Source organism: Balaenoptera borealis (genome assembly GCF_965194805.1).
Source record: "Balaenoptera borealis genome assembly, chromosome: 5".
Lineage (NCBI taxonomy): Eukaryota > Metazoa > Chordata > Mammalia > Artiodactyla > Balaenopteridae > Balaenoptera > Balaenoptera borealis.
Window position 1 is genome coordinate 68979666 of NC_138862.1, and position 13902 is coordinate 68993567.

A 13902-nucleotide genomic window follows, 5' to 3' on the forward strand; every position below is an offset into this window, starting at 1 on the left:
TATCCAACATAGTTTTGGAAGTCCTAGCCACAGCAATTACAGAAGAAAAAGAAAAGGAATCCAAATTGGCAAAGAAGTAAAACTGTCACTGTTTGCAGATGACATGATACTAAACATAAAGAATCCTAAAGATGCTACCTGAAAACTACTAGGGCTCATCAATGAATTTGGTAAAGTTGCAGGATACAAAATTAATACGCAGAAATCTCTTGCATTCCTATACACTAACAACAAGAGATCAGAAAGAGAAATTAGGGAAACAATCCCATTCACCATCACTTCAAAAAGAATAAAATGCCTAGGAATAAACCTACCTAAGGAAGCAAAAGACCTGTGCTCCAAAAACTGTAAGACATTGATGAAAAATTGAAGATGACACAAACAAATGGAAAGATACACTGTGTTCTTGGGTTGGAAGAATCAGTATTGTTAAAACGACCATCGTAGACTACCCAAGGCAATCTACAGGTTAAATGCAATCCCTATCAAATTACCAATGGCATTTTTCACAGAACTACAATAAATTTTAAAATTTGTATGGAAACACAAAAGACCCTGAATAGCCAACGCAATCCTGAGAAAGAAAATGGAGCTGGAGGAATCAGGCTCCCTGACTTCAGATTATACTACAAAGCTACAGTCATCAAAACAGTATGGCACTGGCACAACAACAGAAATATAGATCAATGGAACGGGATAGAAAGCCCAGAAATAAACCCATGATCAATTAATCTATGAAAAAAGGAGGCAAGACTATACAGTGGAGAAAAGACAGTTTCTTCAATAAGTGGTGTAAAACTGGACAGCTACGTGTTAAAGAATGAAATTAGAATATTCTCTAACACCATACACAAAATAAACTCAAAATAGATTAAAGACCTAAATGTAACACTGGATACTACAAAACTCTAAGAGGAAAACATAAGCAGAACACTCTCTGACATAAATCACAGCAGTATCTTATTTGGCCCACCTCCTAGAGTAATGAAAACAAAAAACAGACAAATGAGACCTAATTAAACTTAAAAGTTTCTCTACAGCAAGGAAACCATAAACAAAATGAAAAGGGAACCCACAGAATGGGAGAAAATATTTGCAAATGAAGCAACTGACAAGGGATTAATCTCCAAAATATACAACAGCTCATGCAGCTCTATATCAAAAAAACCAAACAGCCCAATCAAAAAATGGGCAGAAGACCTAAATAGACACTTCTCCAAAAAAGACATACAGATGGCCCAACAGCACATGAAAAGATGCTCAACATCACTAATTATCAGAGAAATGCAAATCAGAACTACAATGAGGTATCACCTCACACTGGTCAGAATGGCCATTATCAAAAAGTCTACAAACAATAAATGCTGGAGAGGGTGTGGAGAAAAGGAAACCCTCTTGCACTGTTGGTGGGAATGTAAATCGGTACAACCACTATGGAGAACAGTATGGAGGTTCCTTAAAAAATTAAAAAATAGAACTACCATATGACCCAGCAATCCCACTACTGGGCATATACCCTGAGAAAACCATAATTCAAAAAGATACATGCACCCCAATGTTCACTGCAGCACTATTTACAACAGCCAAGACATGGAAACAACCTAAATGTCCCTAGACAGAGGAATGAATAAAGAAGATGTGGTACGTATATACAATGGAATATTACTCTGCCATAAAAAAGAATGAAATAATGCCATCTGCAGCAACGTGGATGGACCTAGAGATCATCATACTAAGTGAAGTCAGAGAAAGACAAATACCCTATGCTATCACTCATATGTGGAATCTAATTTTTTAAAAATGATTCAAATGAACTTACTTACAAAACAGAAACAGACATACAGATATTGAAAACAAACTTATGGTTACCAAAGGGGAACTGTGGGTGGGGGAGAGATTAATCAGGAGTTTGGGATTAACCTACAGACACTACTATATATAAGATAACTAGCAAGGACATACTGTATAGCACAGGGAACTCTACTCAGTACTCTGTGATAACCTATATGAGAAAAGAATGTGAAAAAGAATGGATATATATATATGTAAAACTGAGTCATTTTGCTGTACACCTGAAACACGAAATTGTAAATCAACTATACTATAAAATAAAAATTAATTTAAAAAAAGACTTAAGGACACAGTTAAAGACTTGATTACAATGCAACTATCAAGGGAATTTGGGTATTTCTGTGCCATACAATATTTCAGATAAGACATTTATATTAATGACATTTACCCATAAAATATAATCAAATGTTTACCACTCATTTGACAGTGCTTCCCATGTAATTTAACATATCATATAATCCTAATTAGTTCAATATCTTTCTTTGCTACAGAGAGAAAAGAAATCTCTTGAGATGTTCCAAGGACCTTCTGGAAAACCCTAAATAAAGTTTTGCTAGAGGTCAAACAAACTTCAACTAGAATTTTATTCTTTGGAAGTTTATTTTTAAAATATCTGAAAAAAGCTTTAAAACAGTTGGTCAAATAGGCTCATAGGTCACTGTGAAATTATACTTATTCACTTAAGTGACAATAAGAGATTTCAAAGACTTCAAAGACAGTATAGAAAGTTACAACAGATCACTTTAAAAAGGTAAAGAAACGTCAAATCTGTTACCAATAGCAGCTCAGTATTCAAAAAAAAACTTTGTTCTCCTGAGAGAGAAATCAAACTCCAGTCTCATCGGTTTTTAATAAAAATTCATTCACCATTGTATTCAATCCAATCTAACCAGCCCTGACCATGCAAAAAACTCATCAAGGTTCCTTTTCTACAAATTGTCCATAAATTTCTGTATCTGTTAGTTAATCCCTTATTTTCTTTCCTATTTTGAAATAACCAGCTTTAGGACAAAATTACTTTCTTTTCCCTTAACACAATAGATTTTCATTCCTCATACTTTTTTACTGGACACATACATCCTACTTTCTTTGCATACTGAACCATTTCCCACATTTCTAGTAATTTTAATTACAATTTAACCCTTTAAAACCTTCATCTCCAGCAAAAACCAAGAAGTGAGTAATTGTGAACTGTCTGTCATACCAGCATTTCCTGATTAACCAACTTATGAACATATTCTATAGCCTCTAGAAACATTTTCTCACAGCATAATTTCTTTCCTCAATGTGGTACAAGAGGTGTGTCTGGTAAACCCAAACACCTTGAGTTCCTCTCTAGTAAGAGGACAAAAAGTAAACTTAGATTTGTTTAGCAATTAATGTTCTAACGGTATCTTATTTGAAATAATCTGGATATTTAATGAATTTATTTAACTTAACTTAGCAAAACTCTGAAGCGTCAAGTTACCAAAATCTGTAGAGACTATTTTTAGACATTCCAAAAACATAGTTATTCCTGAAGAGTTCACCTAAAAACCTCTTCGCATTTACATTTAATTTTCTTAAGTTTTATCATACCAAGTTAATTTTCTTGTTGAAACATTTTGTAACAGAAATATGAACTTGACATAGTAAGTCTAGGTACAATGAAAGTATTATACTTAATGACTCTAAAGATATGTCTGTATTAAATCAACAACTTAAACTTGTTATTCATTGAAGAAATCCTAGATCATGTGATCCTTTTAAAAATTTAGGTTAGTTTCTGTTGTGTTTTAGGATTCATATAAACTTTAATTTCCTTTAAGCCAATTAAATAGAGCTCATTTACAAGTTAATTTTGGTAAAATCCAGAGGTAGACATATTTATAATTGTACACGTAGACATACATACATCCCTATAGACACAGACAGATCTCAGTTTTCCTCCTTGAGTTTAAAAAGGCCTCTTTTTCTCCTCTCATCTCAGGACTTGGAGATAGTCTAAATAAGAGTAAGACAGGAGTTCCTGAGAGTCCTGGTTGAACACTGACATCTCAAAGGCACAGGGATAGAAATGCAAGTTCTTCCTAGAAAGACTTGTTTCCTTAGGGTCAGAATTCTGAAAATGTTTTAATCAAGACAGCTTTCTCTAACACATACACAAAACCAGTTTTGGAATGTCAAAGGAGCCCCATCTTGGGCATTTTTCTCTGGAATCTAAAGAGTATTGTGGCCATGCAGTGTTACAAAATTTTTTCCTTTGAAAGTCACCCAATTGTGGAGAATGCTCCAAGGGGAAAATCGAATTAACATTTCTCATTTTGAAGAGGTTTTTCCTCGAGGTGGCCACAGCAACAAAGTTTTGCTACTGTTGCAAAGGAACTCAGCCCCCCAACAGACTTTTTTTTTTTTTTTTTTTTTTTAAACAACAGAAATTTATTTCCTCATAGTCCTGGAAGCTGGAAATCCAAGATCAAAGGGTCACCAGGTTTGGTTTCTTTTGAGATCTCTCTCCTTGGCTTGAAAATGGCCACTTAGTCCTCACATGATCTTTCCTCTGGCTAGACAACTATTTTTTTAAAAAATTAATTAATTAATTTTTGGCTGCGTTGGGTCTTCGTTGCTGTGCATGGGCTTTCTCTAGTTGCGGCGAGCAGGGGCTACTCTTCGTTGCGCAGGCTTCTCATTGCAGTGGCTTCTCTTGCTGTGGAGCACAGGCTCCAGGCGCGCGGGCTTCAGTGGTTGTGGCTCATGGGCTCCAGAGCGCAGGCTCAGTAGTTGTGGTGCATGGGCTTCGTTGCTCTGCAGCATGTGGGATCTTCCCGGATCAGGGCTCGAACCCGTGTGCCCTGCACTGGCAGGCAGATTCTTAACCACTGCACAACCAGGGAAGCCCCAAGACAACTATTGATAACTAAGACAATCTGACATAGATGGACATGAACAAGACCAAAACAAACAAACAAAAAACAATCCAGAGGCCCGAGGCTTTAACCCAGGTACTGAGTACCTCAGCAGCTGTAACCTTTCATATTGTCTGCCAAATTCTCACCAGGTGGGCCTCCAACCCAGGACCTGGACAGGATTGCCAAACAATCTTGGCACAGGGACATTTCTTTAACAAGGTTACTCACCCAAAAGACACCTTCCAACCCAAACCCCAAACTGTTTTTTCACTGCAAAAGAAAATTAAGTGCCAGAAGTCTGCAGTGCCTCCCGGGGGAATTCCAGGGGACGGTCCCTAGAATCAGGGAACTGCTGAGACTTGTCCACAGGCTCTCAATACCAGCAAGGGGCCGACAAACCATGGGCAAAAGCTCCATCTGGAGGTAACCTTCTGGCTGGCTTGCCAAATTTGTTACCAAACCTAGGTTTGTTTTGCCTGTCACACAGCAAGCCAAAATGCTGAGATAACTGTTTACTGCAAACCTTGTTTATTCACAAGGCAGTCAGGAGAGGTGACAGGAGAACAAATCTCAAATCTTCCTCCATGAAGGCAAGGGGTTCAGGGTATTTATGGGATGAAGAATAAAGAAGCAGGGCAGTCTGAAGCATGGGGAGTATGGGGAAAGGTGATTGGAATAAGGTGTGGTAATCCACGTTCTGTGCAGGTGTAACTAGGCTACAGGCCTCTGCATGTTCTGAGGGTGCAGTTTTAGCCCTCAGATGTCAAAAGGTCACTGAGAAGATGCTCGCACATGCCCAGTTGAAGGGTTAGTGGTCCCACCCAGTCTTAACCAGCTCAGCTCTATCTAGACACAGCTAACTCTGGCTCAGCTGAACTAGACACAGCTAACTCAAGTTCCTGGAAAACTCCAGCAAACATCTTATTGTTTAGGCTACATGAGGCTTGGAGGATATGCAAGTCTTGTAGCAACAATTAGAATGACCTTGATTAACAAAGGCAGATTACAGGTGAAATGGAATTAACTAATGTGTACCCACTGTTTCAGTCCCCTGTATCTTTTGATTATTTTTCAATCTTGAGGGAAGAGGGGTTATGACCACTCTGGGCTACTTCCTGCTAAGTAGCATAGCCCTAACAAGGGCTTTAGGAATGAAACTGTTAAGCATTCATTGAAAATACTCTTGTTCCTGGTTTCAAGCTTAACAAGTCTTGGTACAGCATTTAAGAGCACAGTTTATAGCTAAATACCCAAATAAAAGGATAAGAAGTATAAATAAACCAAGTTTTAATAGTCTCTGACATATAGATCTAATCTCTTGGAGAATCCAGGAAAATAGTCCTGAAAACCAGTCTGGACCCAATACTTCTGGGGATACTTATAGCCAGTTGCCGAATTGTCTATACTGTTTTCTGTTTCAGCAGAACCATTAATTTATACACAGGAGGTATCACCAATAGCATAAATCCTACTCTGTTGAGCCAGAATATAATCTAGAGCTATGCAGTTCTCTAGGATTACTTTGGCTAATGAGTCAATTTCTCTTTGTAGGCCAGTCATAGCTAAAGCATTTTCATTTGCTGTTTCAGCTACCCTAGGGGTAAGGTTTCTGATCACGTGATCAGACTCCCCAACGTGGCAAAATTGCTCTATCGATCATGTACCAAAATTCATCTTCTTGATACCCAAGCAAGTAGGTAGTCCTTTTTATTCTAGAGAACAATTTTCAAGACCTAGTCCAATGTTGGGTCTCATTTGGATTGTGGACAGAAAGGAGGTGACTAAGTATCCCAGTAAACAAATACTACCTATGTACCAGCTGTCAAGGCATTCATAGGCCTAAGATTAGCAATCGAAACCACAGACAAAGATGTAGCCTAAGGGACACAGAATGCCAGATATATTGTTAAAATTTATGCTATTTTTAGGAATTTTATCTAGGACACAGTCAAGCCAGGGATCCGTATAAGGCAACATCCACGAGGAGTCATTTAATTCACAAATAGGCAGAGGCGTGGGCAGCCCTTGAGAGTATGTTTTTTCTTGTTTTACCTTTTATATATTGAAATGTCTTTATTATCAGTTTGGGTGAAACACTTGGATATTATATATGGAAGGGACATAGACTGGGAAAAACAGTCCTGTTTCTACAATATCCTGACCAAGGAGAATTTTGACAAAGGTAGACACCAGGGTTTTGTTTGTTTTGGGGGGGGGGGTTGTTTTTTTGTTTGTTTTTAGGACAGGAGAGGACCAAATTTTGGCTTAGTCAAGAAAAAAAACGGGGCAGGAAATTGTTGATTAGCCTAACCTGGTTATATCTGAGGGCTTTTTATCCTAAGTCACAGTGATGTTAGGGATGGTCACAAAATTGACAGGCACAGCCGAGGGGTCAGCATGGTTAAATATAGAAAATGGTTTCGAATGACATATCCAACAGCTAGAGAGATTACCTGCTTTTGCCAGAGTCTGGGAACTCCTCATCACTGAGTTGTTCTTCCAAGACTGGGAGATTAGGCTTTCTGTTCCTAACAAAAGGAAAAAAAATCATTCTGGTAACCTAACAAGTTATTAAAGTTGCCTTCTGAAGAGTTTTGCTTTACAAAGTTACCATCGCAGCAATCCTGTGCACCTCAATTTCTCTTGGCTTCCTTCTGAAAAGGAACTTAAGATCTGTTAGGGGTTCACCTGCCCTCTTGGTGAAGTCAGTGTCAGGGGTACAGAACCAGCCAAGGTTTGCATGATCTCGGTCATGGTTCTCTTCTGCAGCGTGGTTTCCATTTCCCATTGCTTTCCTGTAAACAGGATATGGTGGCTCCGTTGATCTCTGCGGGACCAGCTTAACGTGAGTGTGATGGATCCATGTCTTAATTCCCTTCAGCTTCATCGAGTAGCACCTCATAAGGTCTGGTCCAGTAAGGATGGAACTTGTCTTGTTTATTTTCTGAGATTTCAGCAGGACTCAACCTCCAGGACAGAAGTGGTGCAGCGGAACAGCCGTGGGAAACATAACCTGCTAGGCGAAACATGTATAGCTGTTAGAGCAGTTCCCAATGATTGTACACATCCAACAGTGTCTGGTTTCTTGATTCAAGTTCCCTCCTGGTCTCCTAAACCATTTCTGAAAAATAGGAAGGGTCTCCCATACAACATTCCATAAGGGCTCACTCAGAACTTGCTTCTAGGGGCTACCCTCACTCGAAGCAGGGCAACTGGTAGGGCCTTATTCCAGGGGATTATAGCTAAAATCTGTCAAGAGACTAGTCTTTTTAAGATTGTGATTCATCTTTTGTTTTGCCAGTAGATTAGAAATTACATGCTTCATGGTAACCCCAACGAAGGTTTCAAGCTCCAGATGCTTGAGTTACTATAAAGGCCCCTCCACTGTCACTCTGAATGGACAGTTAACCCAAACCTAGGAATTATTTCTTTTAGTAGGGTTTTTACAACCTCAGAAGCTTTTTTTCAGACCAACAGGGAAATGCTTCTCACCAGCCAGTAAAAGTGTCCACAAATACTAGTAAGTACCTAAGGTTTCCGGTGGCTCTTGGCATCACAACGAAGTCAGTCTACCAATCTTGGGGTCTAGCACCTCCAGTCTCAACTCCTTTGATTGGCGGTAGCCGAGGTTTAGCATTATTTTTAGCACATACCATGTATTTTTGTATCACCTTTTGAATTGTCCTTTGCATGTTTGGTCCTATAGTGAATTTCTGAATCCACTGCAGGGATTTTATGTAAAATCCCTGTATATAATTTATTAGATCTTCCATAAGGTACTCAGGGACAAGCACCTTGCCTTGTCTATTCTAAACCCACCCTTCCTTGGTGTACCTTAACAGTCAGCCTCCTGAGAATGGCCAGGACTCCAGTCAAATCCCCATTCACTGGCCCTTTCTAAGTCTTCAGAAGACTACTTTGGATAGCATCTTGTCAAATCCATATCAGAGGTAAGGGCCAAATTGGGAACCCAGGTGTTTTAGTCCTGACTGCTAGCTTTGCCACTTGATCTGCTAGATTATTCCCTCAAGCAGTCAGACAACCTGATTTCTGATGTCCTGCACAGTGGACAATAGCCAATTCTTTTGGCTCCATGACAGCTTCTAATAAGTTTAAAGTTTCTTGGCATGTTTAGTTTCCTTCTTTTCTACAGTTTACAGTCCTTTTTCCAAACAGCCCCATGGGCATGGACCACCAAGAAAGCATATTTGGAATCAGTGAAAATAGTTATTCTCTCATCCTTACGTAGGTGGAAGGCTCTCATCAGGGCTGTTAAGTTCCACCTTTTGTGCAGAGGTGCCTGGGGAAGGGCTTCAGCTTCCAGTGTCTTTTGATGAGTCAGTACCACATACACAGCCTTGCATTGGCCCTGGTCCCTAAAGCTGCTTCCATCTGTGAACATCTTGTCAACTTAAAAATTCACAACCTGAAAGTTGAGAATTATGTCTTATTTGGTGCATTACTGAGGATATAAGCCCAGGATACAGCCTCTTGGATAGCTCTGAGGGACTGTACTGAAGAGGTAACGGAGGAGCTAGGATATAGAGGAGTTTTTGCAGGAAAAAACAAAAAAACAAAAACAAAACAGGTAGTTGAACATTACTGCTAATTAAAGCAACAGACATCTCAAGTTAATGAATTTAGCGCTTTTCTTTGTATGGGAAGATGCAAGAGTCTGGGTCGTTGAAATCATTCCTTTGATATGCACTATAACAACCTATCCCATTTCTCTCCATCCTGAATCCCCTCAGGGTGCACTGTCAGGGGGCCTGCAGTGGCTGCAACATTCTTTGTTTACTGATACGGCAGGTGACATTCTGTGTCCAGAGTAGAGACTGCTTTCAGAGAAACATTAGGATTATCCAATAATATGGCCTGATATTTTTCCCCGTCTTCCTGAAGTTAACCAGTATTCTCCCTTCTGTTCTAGGAGGGGAAGTACACAGTGAGGGGCATGCACAGTGGTAAGTTCTCCTAGCGTAAAATTCTCTGCTTCTTATAGAAGATCACAGGTAGCTGCTGTGGCCAGAAGGCAAACTGGCCATCCCTTAGTGACTGTATCTAAATGTTTTGAGAAATATGCAACAGGCCTCCTTATGCTGCCCAGGTTCTGAATTAGGACTCCAAGGGTGATTCCTTGTTTCCAATAATAAGTCAAAGGGCTTTATGATATCTGGAAGACCTACAGGCAGGGCAGTTAGCAGTTTCTTGACCTGGAATGCCTTATGGCATCTCCAGTCCAGTTTAGAGGTTCACTGTCTACTCCTTTAAGAGCTGCATAAAAAGGTTTTGCTATGAGTGCAAAGTTAGGGATCCAAATGCAGAACACGGCCATTTCTAGAAATCCCCACAATTGTCTCTTGTTAGTGAACTGCAACCCTGGCGAGACCTTCCCTTCTGTCAAAGATTAAGTCTCTGTCCTTGTGAAAGTTCAAAACCAAATATTTAACAGAAGGCTGAGAAATCTGTCCTTTTTATTAAACACCTCATAGCCTCGTTCAACCAAGAAGTTCAAAGTCAAAACCGTATTTTGGTCTGAGGTGTCCTTTGTCTTATAAGAAAAGAGATTATTATCTACACACTGGAGCAGGGCTCCCTCATTTAATTGAGGGTCCCTCAAGTCTTTTGCCAAGATTTCTCCAAATATCATGTGGATTTTTAAATCCCTGATAGGGACAGAGTAGGTGATCAAATAGTTAATTCCATTAGGGGACCATATATAGAGAAAAAAGTATGGGAGACCCCTGTAAGTTAATGATCACTCAAGAAAGCAAGCTTGCTTAACGACTAAACCAAGCAACAGAAACACGAGACATGCCCCCAAACAAAACAATGGTGGAATGAGACCCACATCCTGCCCGGTGAAGTCAGCAAGTTAATGAACGTTGAGAAGGGGCTTTTTCTGCATGTACTAAGAGGAGAAATATAAGTGAAAGGAGACATTATACTGAAACCTGAGATGATTTACCATGTTTTCATATATGTTACTGCCTTTTTGCTCATTTCCTTAGCACCGTGACAGTGCCAGTTTGACTATGTAGGGAAAAGAAAACTCCTCTGCCCGAGATGGAGAAGGAGCTGATGATGGAAGTCTGATGTCTACTCAAGAATGAGGAAGAAGGTGGTCTTCTTCCCCTCCCCACTTTTCCTTTGATTATAAACCTATAGCCCACTAAGTTCTCGGGGTGGCACTCCCTTGCCTGCCTGTTTGTATCTCTCACAAGCGTCTTATACTAATAAATCACATCTTGCCTGTCCCTTTGCCTCTCGCTGAATTCTTTCTGCGCTGAGACAAAAGAACCTGTGCTTCATTAAGCCCTGAGATGAGTTCTGAGTTTTCAGCAACTTGTGCTCTACTGAGTCCCAAGACAAGTTGTACAGTTTCATGAGGAAGTACTGTCCAACAGTACTGTTTAATTTTTGTTTAACTTTTGTATCTAGATCTTGCCATTCGAAAGCAGATAACTCTTGTGATTCAAAACTCAAGGGTACACCAAAAAATGGCATCTTTCAAATCCAAAATGGTAAACTAACAAAAATCTCTAGACAAATTAGTGAGCAGAGTGTATGGGTTAGGCACTAGATGAATATCTTCTACAGTTTGATTAATTGTTTTTGGTTTGTGCACAAACCAATATTCATCTGTGTCTTGTTTCTGACTGGTAAAATTAGAGTACTAGAAGGTGAAAGGCAGGGGTGTATTAAATCATATTCAAGGAAGGCCATTAGCAGGGGTTGAATTCCATGCTTTCACTGTTTCTTTAATGGGTAATGCTTTTAAGTGTGGAATTTTTGCCCCAGGGCAAAGCCTAACCTGTATAGTATAACTGTCTTTGTTCTCCCGGGTCTCACATCCACCCACACCTCTGGGCCTACCTTCTGCCATATCTCTCCTCGGATGGTTGCTGGATGTTCTCTTCAGGGTCACAGCAATAGAACCTGCAATGTGTAAGCCTGCTCTGGTGGTATTTTAATGTCCATTCATCTAGGTGCAAAGGTACCTTTGGCATTTAATTCAGTAAATCTCACCCCAGAATGGGATGGGGCCTTCAGGCATGTATAAAAAGCCATGCTTTAGATGGGTGTCCCCTATCTGACTGTCTAGCATCTGGAGAAAAGGCTTTTTCAAGGTCTCTCCGGATACCCTAGTCTCAGAAGACAGTTTAGAAAGCCGGGTATTTAAGACTTAAGTGGCCTCGGTATCCATTAGAAAGTCCAGAAGTTGACTTCCTACCTGGGGTTCCATATTGATGGATGCAGGATGTAAAGCAGCCCCTGGTCCCTGTCACTCTTAGTCACTGTCATTCTCAGTTCGCACATCTGATGTGCCTCCTGTTTACCTTCAAGAGTCTTATTTAGGATGTGACAGTCTCTTTTCCAGTGTCCCTCCTGTTTGCAATATGCACATTGGCGGGGTCCCACTGTTGAGTGCCCCATTCGAGTGGGAGTTCGGGGCTTGAGGCCTTCTACCTTTTGCTGAGTCCCTTGTGAGGGTCCTCGATTTGATCTAGCTCTCCCCTGCGTTAAGGCAGCGGCCTATTTCGCTCTCCACTGTTCCCTTTTCTCCTGAACCTGGTTTTTGCCATGAAAAACTTTGAAGGCAATTTCAACAAGATGAGACACAGGCATCCCTAGAGCCCCTTCCACCTTCTGCAGTTTCTTCTGTGTATCGGGGTTGCTCTCACCAAAAGTCATTAAACATCTTTTAAATTCTCATACCCACCAGGGAGCTACCCAAACTCAGGTAGGGCAATCCTACCTGGGTCTTAGGGTCTATATCTGCATGTTGCCTATAGGCTTTAAAGACCCTTTCTAGAAATTCCGAAGGATCCTCATTCGGTTTCTGTTTTACCTCCCGTACTCTAGTAAGGCTTTCTTTGTTTTGGCACCCTCTTCGCAATCCTGCAAGAATGCAATCTCGATAATGTTCAGCATTCTTGTCCCAATTAGGGTCCGTTGTTGGTATAGCTAGCTACACTTGCAGCAGCCTGTACTGGGTTACCAGGGGCTTCTGTATGAAGCCCATCTACTTCCTCCCTAGCTTTATCCAGCACCATTCTATGTTCTTCTGAAGCGTGGAGGGAATTTAATAAACTTTCAACATCTGCCCGGGTTGTGGGTTTCAGAAATCAGAAAAACACTTTCCATTTTCTGGGGGTCATCTCTATAAATTGGCGTATTGTTGTTTTTGTTTTGTTTTGGCTGTGCTGTGCGGCATGAGGGATCTTAGTTCCCTGACCAGGGATCGAACCAGGGCCCCTGCAGTGGAAGCAGGGGTCTTAACCACTGGACCGCCAGGGAAGTCCTGGCATATTGTTCTTCTAATTGATTAAACCTGAAGTTGAAAAGGGGGCGTGGACCCAGATCAATGCCATTGGCTGCCCAGTCTCAGCATTTATACCCCCAATGAGGATTTGCCTTGACGGTAGGTTTGTCCTACCTGAGTTTGGGTAGCTCCCTGATGGATATAAGAGGGGGAGACCATTCCTATTTCTCGATCCTCAGAGACAGGGGGGAGGGGGGCCTGAGACTGTGGCTCAGGTGCTGGCAGGGAAGGAGCAGCAGCCTCATCATATGGGGGTGGAGGAGGAGCAGGCAGAGTGTTCCACTGAATTAACAGCAAGTCGTCCTCCTTTTCATTAGGATCAAGTAAAACAGGTGTCTTTGCCTTCCCTTCCTATTGGATTGTAATCTTATTTTCTTTGCAAAGGTTTACTCTGATACAATGACATAAAAAGACTGTACATAAGGTATTTCATCCCACTTTTCTTCCTATTTACAAAATAAATCTAGTTGCAAAATTGAATTGTAATTTAGACAGAAAGATAGACAAGATGAAAAGGCAGAGGGCTATGTACCAGATGAAGGAACAAGATAAAACCCCAGAAAAAAAACTAAATAAAGTGGAGATAGGCAACCTTCCAGAAAAAGAATTCAGAATAGTGATAGTGAAGATGACCCAGGACCTCAGAAAAAGAATGGAGGCAAAGATCAAGAAAATGCAAGAAATGTTTAACAAAGATCTAGAAGAATTAAAGAACAAACAGAGATGAACAATACAATAACTGAAATGAAAAATACACTAGAAGGAATAAACAGCAGAATAACTGAGACAGAAGACTGGATAAGTGACCTGGAAGACAGAATGGTGGAATTCACTGCT

The 13902-nt window shown here is 40.5% G+C and overlaps 1 long non-coding RNA gene across 1 annotated transcript; it reads left to right on the forward strand.

Moving 5' to 3' along the window:
* The first annotated feature begins 9160 nt into the window (after positions 1-9160).
* On the forward strand, positions 9161-13748 carry LOC309630154. The gene is made up of 2 exons (XR_014245460.1): positions 9161-9703; positions 10751-13748. It is a non-coding gene; the product is annotated as an uncharacterized lncRNA (long non-coding RNA).
* The last annotated feature ends 154 nt before the right edge of the window (positions 13749-13902 follow it).